Raw genomic sequence first — 8648 nt, forward strand, 5'->3', positions numbered from 1 at the left:
TTCAAGTACAGATCCATTGTATATTGATAAATAATACATTTTATAAGTATAGTAAGTTTATGTGAATTTCATTTTCCATTATATTTTTCCTGGACAATAATAATTACATTGCAGAAAATAACAAGAAGTCACGACAATACCAAGTCATGTAAACTACAAACTCAAGTTATTTACCACTAAATAGATATTCACGTTTTTACAACTAGCTTTATAGATTATACAAAGCACACAGTGTACCCTTTATAATATACAATAATAATGATATTAATAGATTAATATCAACTTCTAGGTAAGCTAAGGTTTAGTTACGCTGTAAAAATTGCACGGTAGTGATTCTAATTATTTATTGATGTTATTATTATTTTAAAAAGGACTCCATGAAAATTGGTATCCTGGTTTCACGACGTTGTGCGAGGACAATAACCTGTAGATAATGATTTATTGTTTTTATTAAAATCTATTTAATTCATTTGTTTTAAACTGTGTACCTTATTTCAATTCTGCCTTCCGTACTCATCACAATATTTATTCCATTGACAGTCCCTCATTCAAAACCACATAATGTAACTGGTACCGACTTATCAGAAACTTTGGGGGGGCTCAATTTTTCCGCGGGTCTGAGGGACCCCAAGGGGTCTGGGGGAATATGGATAGGGGGTCTGGGGGCTCTCCCCCATGAGATTTTTGAGATTTTATAATGCTTTGAAGCATTTTTTGGCATGATTTCACCACAGCCGAAAACTAGGTTTGAGAAGCAGTTGGATCGAGTCAGATGATTTTAAATTGGCTTTTGTTGGTTTAGAAACAATACTGTCACTTGAACCAGGACACTCACATTATTAAGTAGGAAAAAAGTTGTAATAATTTTCTCAGTCCGTTAGTTAAATTTGACAGGAATTGCAATAATTGAATTTCAACTGAAAATCAGAATCTTGAAGTTTTTTTGTACACTATAATATTATATGAATCACAAGGTTCAGAAAGTCAACTTATTGACCCGAGTGGAACACTAACCAGATAAAAAGACTAATTATTGTTTTATAAAGAAAAACGTTTCATAGCCTATCTTTGCGAATTTCTACGAATAGAAATAGCTCTTTTATTTGATCAAAAGTAATTTTTCAACACACATGAATATGTATATTGAATGAAATATTTTTAGATTTACCGTATGAGAAACACAAATTATACTTGAAATGAACTTTAAAAGTTGGGAACTTTGAGAGACCAGGCAGGATAAAATGACAGAGGATATTATAGAGATATTATTAATATGAATAATTTAGAAATTAAGGTCCACGAATATACAAGAGTAACTCGAACTTCACAGACAATTATTGATAATATCCTCACAAATATAGAAGGTTGTAATGTCAGGTTAGGTAGCTCATTTCTATCAGATCATAACTATCAAATTTTAGATGTTAAGTTGCAGGGCCAGAATCCAAGCAGAAAAAAAACTTTTGTGAAAGAAATTCAGCAATATGAGCTAGGAAATATAAATTGTTTGAAGCAGGAACTGCTTCAAGAAAATTGGAGTAGTGTTTATAACAGTTGTAACCTAAATTACAAATATAAGCAATTCATTGATACTCTAAGATTTCACATTAGTGTATGCTGTCCAATAAAAAAAGTCAAAGTAAAAAGTAAATTAAACAAAGTAGATGAATGGATAACTGAAGATATTCTTACTCAAAGAAATATGGTTAGGGAAGCTTATGAGGAATTTAAATTAGTGAGGGATGTTCCGAGTGAAGTCAAATACAAATGTCTAAAGAAAAACTATGCAAAAGAAGTGAGGAAAGCTAAGTGTAAGAAAACAGCTGAAATATTAACAACTAGTACCAATTTTAACTCTGCTGTTTGGGAGGTAATTAATAGAAATAGGAGAGCAGCTCAAAAAGATACAGTTACTAATGTCCCTAGGATAATCGATGAACATGGAAATTATATGGATGATAGTATAGACATTTGTAACTTTTTCAATAAGTATTATCAACAGGTTGCATATAATCTCCAAAAGTCACTGAACACTAATACTTATAATACAACTACATTAAATGCTGAGCCAATTGAAAAGGTATTTAAATTTCATCCATTATCAAGAGATGAGTTGTCAAGAATAATAAAAAATTTGAATAACAAAAAAACAGTAGGATTGGATGGGGTCTCAAGCAAAATTTTAAAAGAATGTGAAAATGAATTACTGGACCCTTTATTGCATCTCCTTAATACTTCACTAGAGCAGGGTATATTCCCTGATGATCTGAAACAAGGAAAAATTTTGCCAATTTTCAAGAGCGGTGATTCTGAAAGAGTTGAAAATTATAGACCCATTAGTATTCTAAATGTAATAAGTAAAATTTTTGAAAGAGTAGTTTTAAATAGGCTATTGATGCACCTGGAAGAAATTAATTTCATATGTGATGAACAGCATGGGTTCCAGAAAGGGAAATCTACTAAGACTGCAATAGTATCCCTTGTTGAAAGACTAATAGATATAATAGATTCAGGTGAGAAGGCAGCCACAATATTTCTTGATTTATCCAAAGCTTTTGATTGTGTGAACCATAGAATATTATTGGAAATACTAAAAACTGTAGGTGTGAATGGTATAGAACTAAAATGGTTTGAATCATATCTCATAGGTAGAAACCAGTGTGTTGAGCTTACCAAGGTGGATGGGAATGAAATAGTAAAAATTAAATCTCAAAAACTGGAGGTCCAGGCTGGAGTACCTCAAGGCTCAATTCTGGGTCCCTTACTGTTTCTGTTGTATGTGAACCAATTACCAAAAGAGTTAAAAGATCACAGAGCTCTCTTGTTTGCTGATGACACATCGCTTATCTTTAACAATTATTTATTAGATAGTCTAGAAATAAATGCTTTTACTGGAGTACAGTCAATTGTACAATTCTTGAAGCAAAGGCAATTAACAATAAATAGTAAGAAATGTAAATTCCTACAAAGTAAATATAATTCAGTAGAGGATAGAGAAATAAATGTGTTTGTAGAGGAAAATGAATTAGACCAAGAAGAGAAAGTAGCATTCTTGGGAATTTTATTGGACAGGAAATTAACATGGCATCCTTACATTGAGAGGATATGTAATAAGATATCATCTGGGGTATTTGTCCTGCGGCAGCTTGCTAGGCTGAATGGTAAAAAACTACTGTTAACTGCTTACCATGGACTTATACTATCTCATATTAGGTATGCTATTTTAGTATGGGGTAATTCATCTCAACAAAATATGGACAGGGTGTTTAAGATTCAAAAGAAGGCACTCAGATGTATAGAGAAAGTGAATAGGTTAGACTCTTGTAGGCCTTTATTTAAAAAGCTTGGTCTATTAACTGTGCCATCTTTGTATGTATATGAAGTTGTAATGCATGTGAAAACGAGTGGTGTGATCCAGAATTCAGATGTTCATGAGTATAATACGCGAAACAGAGCAGATTATCATATAATGGGTCACAATAGTAGGTTATTTGAACAAAAACCAGATTATATTGGTAGGAAATTTTATAACAAGCTACCTCAAATCTTGAAAAGTAATGATGATTTGAAGATTTTCAAAAAACAAATTAAAAAATATTTAGTTGATAGAGCTTTTTATAGTGTACAAGAATTCCTTTCAAACCTAAACTAGTTGATAGAGCTTTTTATAGTGTACAAGAATCCCTTTCAAACCTAAACTAGGTTGAACTACTTAGTGTAAGAATTATTATGTAATAACATGACTTGTCTTATACTCCATGACTGGAGTCTTTAGGACGTAATCTAAAAAAAAAAAAAAAAAACCATCCTAGACTTCGTCCATGCTTCAGGTTAGGCCTACACTTACACTGGTACCAGTAGGCTATAAATAATATTGAAAGGTATTATAAATAATATTTCAGAATTATTTCCATTGAAATTATCTTATTATAGATAGGATTTCTATTTTTAAAAGAAATTGGAATACAATACCTAGCGAATAACTCAATTGCTGTTGTTTTGAAGTTCAGATTGGTGAATCACAGCTTTTCAAATTAGCCGCCATTTCAGGTTTGTAAATCTGATCTCAGTTATGAAAGCAAAGTTTAGAATAAAATTATGAAATAATATATATTATTGATGAATTTAATTAATTTGACATGAAATTGATGATTTAATCAAAAGAATTAAATTTAATATCAGATCAAATTTAATTAATGGGATAAATTGAATAACAGCTGTGTACACTCAGTGGCAAAATGGAGTCAATTTGGCAACGTTGTTCTCGTATCTTCCTTCATTGTCATTATAACGTGGACCTCACTATAGGGTTGGACAGTTTCAGCCATTTTTTACAAAATATAATGCCTCAATGTACGGGTGCTGAAGCCTGCTCGACTCTCTATGTTTGATTTGGGAGTTAGTCCAGGCGCTGGCTTACATTGAGCATACATGAGAGAGGCAGAGAATTTGACTTCAGATTATTGTTAGGGGGTCTTTAGTGTATATGAAACTCGATGTCGTCACGTCTCAGGGTGGTCGACAGCTTTGGGGGGAGGGGGGTAAATAGTAAAAAACGCGCGCTTATAAAATCGCCTGTCCTGCAGTTACTATTCATAGTACAGCTTTTAATTTTTTCTCAATATTATGTACACATAACTGGCTTTCAATGTGGTCCTCTACATTTTTGCGATAAACCGCATAGTTTTTCCGTAAAAAAATAAAATATCTCGAAAAATGTATTTTTTTATTATGGACATTTTGTTATTTCTCGAATATTGAAGTCATTAGCCGACTTAGAGGAAAAGGCGCCCAATAAACGTTGTAGGCCGTTTCTTCCTGAATCCAATGATATAATAAAGTTTGGGGGTTACGATCATAGATGCGGCGGTGGGAGGGGTATAAGTAGCACTGTTACGCTGTGGCGCAGTCCTCCCCCATGATTAATGCGCCGTAATGGCCTGTCTATCGCATCGCTCCTACTAGTCTATGCATTCAAATTATGTATTTCAGGAACGCTATCTTATGTATTTTCGGTCGCTGAACACGATTTTTGAACTCTCAAGTCTCAATAATTGATAATTCTCATCATAATATACTAATTATGGTCAAAATTACAAACTTCATCTCATTATCATTATTTATGATTACATTGCAATGATAAACCATCTTGTTAGGAATCCTATATGTGTTTCTCAGTCGATAAAAAACTGATATTCCATTAAGAGTGAATAATTATTCGATTTAGTTCAATGATCACTTTGGAATTGTGAAAGTCAAGTAATGGAGTAAGTTAAACAAATATGGCTACCCCATATAGAGCACCGTGTAACAGGAGTAAAATATTTTCTAAATATAAATTTACAGTTGAAGCACAAATAATAATGCCAATTACTCCCATGTGATATGACTAAATATTTTATTACAAAGGAAATACAACTCTAAAGCTGCATTTACACCAAAGTTATTAACGAGATGTTAATATAACTTAATCTTTATAGATTCTATTACATTGAACATAACTTATCATACACATGATGGACATATGTGTTTGCCAAGTTCCGTTAATCTAATAGAGTATACAAAGATTGAATTATTAACATTTTGTTAATAACTTTGGTGTAAACGCAGCTTTATCAACTGATTTCTGTAACTTATATCTACGAATAGATACTTTTCATCTGGCTGAGTTTGACTGATTGTCTTGGGGTGGTACTTCAATGAAAGTGGAATGGGAGATATCTCTCTTGAATTTGAAATTTTTGGAGAGAATACTGTTGGAAATCTATTGAGGGGAGATCAGTGTAATTAAGGTGTGAGAGCAAGCAATCAATTCCATGAAACAACTACAAGGACTCATGAACGGTTCAAACATGAGAGATTGTCAAAGTATATTTGAAAGAAGACAGGAGCTATTTGTGGAGTTTTTTTAGAATCACAATGCAAAATCAATGACTACTTGAAATTTATGACTGATTATTGTAACATAGTTTAAATTATCTTAAATTGTATTCATGCTCATAAGGAAGGACTCTGGTGTTGCATATAGAAACTGTACGAGAAAAGATCCCATACTTTTTTCATTCAATCACACAAACTATGTTATGGAGTCTGTGTTATATCTAGAAAATATAAAAAAATACCCATAGAAGTAGAAAATAATTTCCAATAAGGGAACAATAACTCTATACAGTCAATACATTGACTCTCTGTCAAATGAAACCTTGAAAATTTAATAAATGTGACAACCGATCATGCTTTGGAGCAAACCCTCATTCGATCATCCAAAACTGAGTGATTGGAATAGCTAGTTCTTCAAAGGCTTTCCTAAAATGGCTGCTACAATATAAATAAATCTTCCATCAAGATATCCTGTTCAAGTATGTTGACATCATTATGGATATCACTGGAGATTGTGAAGAAAGTCATCTAATGGAGTAAAACAAGAATAATAAGAGATGAGAATGATTTCTAGAAGCATAACCTTCTCAAGAGAACATAACACTTTTCTTCAAGACTCTGATGGACAACAGAATCTGCATAATGTTATCAATGGTCTGGAAGCAAGTGAAGAAGTGTGTGATTCTCTTTTGAACGTATAGAAAGAAATAGTTATTCGGTCTCCAACAATTTTTATCTGAACATAGTTGTGGCAAATTGTAAAAGTGTATTCTCACCTATAAAAAGAAACAGAGTTCTTTCATTCTCCACGATGCAATCAAACAAAAATCCTAGTCTTAGTTGATTCTAGAACGATAAGATCTGATCTCTGTGTTTTTACTAGGTAGCTGTTTAAAGATAATTCAGCATTGAAGTTTTAGTGCAGCATGCATTTCTACAATAACCGCAATCTCTGTCAATCTGATGGATATTTGAAAAAAAACTCTTAATCTCACTTGGCCCATGAAATTGTAAGTGAAACTAGTTGTGGATTTGACTAAATCCCTAAATATCGTTGACAAATTCGCATAATGATGACATGGCTCTCCTGATTCAACTCCTACTTCACTTTTCAAAACTTCAATACGCTGCAAGATTATGGAAACTTTGTGATGAGAAGAGTTATGAAAATTCTCAATAAAGATGGAGTGATAAAGGTGGACATAGCTTTTCATGTCTAATGTCTAAAACCAAACAAAGGTAGTGAACATATTAGAAGCAGCAGAGTAAAAGAATCACTCCAATAATATGCTCTCCAAACCATCGAGACTTGATTTCTAAATCTATGGCAGAGATTTATTAATGTGACATGCAAGAATCTATAAAGGAATAATTCATAGCGTTAGCTACGTGCAGAAATACATACATTCATTCATTCATTTGTGTATAAAATATTACAAATCATATAAATATGTTTGGGAAAGAATAACAGGCATGGCAAACTATTCGAATCCCAAATTTTGATACTGAATAACTTGTTACCATTTCAAAACAGTCTGAACGGGAATACGATAATGGTTGAATCAATCAAAAGTTAGTGAAATATCATTATAATAATACTGTTAGAAATAATATGAATGAATATTTAAATTTTTATTTCATTTTGATTTGACACATATCTATTATTATATTGGATATAATTTCTCAAAAGTTCACGACAAACTGAAGATTCACGAAAGATTAACATTTTTATACTAAACATAATCATTATGATAATGAATGAATGATGAATTCCATTTCCACCATGAAGAACTAAGAAATTCCACAAATATTTCTTGGAAATTAACTGACCACTATATCAAGTGAGCGTGGCCAGTGTGCAATTAATAATATAATTTAGCATGCAGCGCATCACAATAAATTAATTTGAGATAAAAACAATAGAACATAAACACATATAAATATTATCATTATTCTATCCTAATATATTTCTTGAACCCCAAGTTTCGTTTATTTCAAACAGTCATTTCTTAGTTTCCTTGCAGAATGAGATGAAGTTTGTATTTTTGACCATAATTAGTATATTATGATGAGAATTATCAATTATTGAGACTTGAGAGTTCAAAAATCGTGTTCAGCGACCGAAAATACATGGGATAGCCTTCCTGAAATACATAATTTGAATGCAAAGACTAGCGTCTGGGCATTGGGAGCGATGGGATAGACAGGCCATTACGCGCATTAATCATGGGGGAGGACCGCGCCGCAGCGTAACAGTGCTACTTATCCCCCTCCCACCGCCGCATCTATGATCGTAACCCCCAAACTATATTATATCATATATCATTGGATTCAGGAAGAAACGGCCTACAACGTTTATTGGGCGCCTTTTCCTCTAAGTCGGCTAATGACTTCAATATTCAAGAAATAACAAAAAGTCCATAATAAAAAAATACATTTTTCGAGATATTTTATTTTTTTACGGAAAAACTATGCAGTTTATCGTAAAAATGTAGAGGACGACATTGAAAGCCAGTTATGTGTACATAATATTGAGAAAAAATTAAAAGCTGTACTATGAATAGTAACTGCAGGACAGGCGATTTTATAAGCGCGCGTTTTTTACAACTCACCCCCCTCCCCACCAAGCTGTCGACCATCCTAGGACGTGACGACTTCGAGTTTCATATACACTAAAGACCCCCTAACAATAATCCGAAGTCAAATTCTCTGCCTCTCTCATGTATGCTCAATGTAAGCCAGCGCCTGGACTAAGTGCATTCCATGCA

The sequence above is a fragment of the Nilaparvata lugens genome, chromosome X (genome assembly GCF_014356525.2).
Source record: "Nilaparvata lugens isolate BPH chromosome X, ASM1435652v1, whole genome shotgun sequence".
Taxonomy (NCBI): Eukaryota; Metazoa; Arthropoda; class Insecta; order Hemiptera; family Delphacidae; genus Nilaparvata; species Nilaparvata lugens.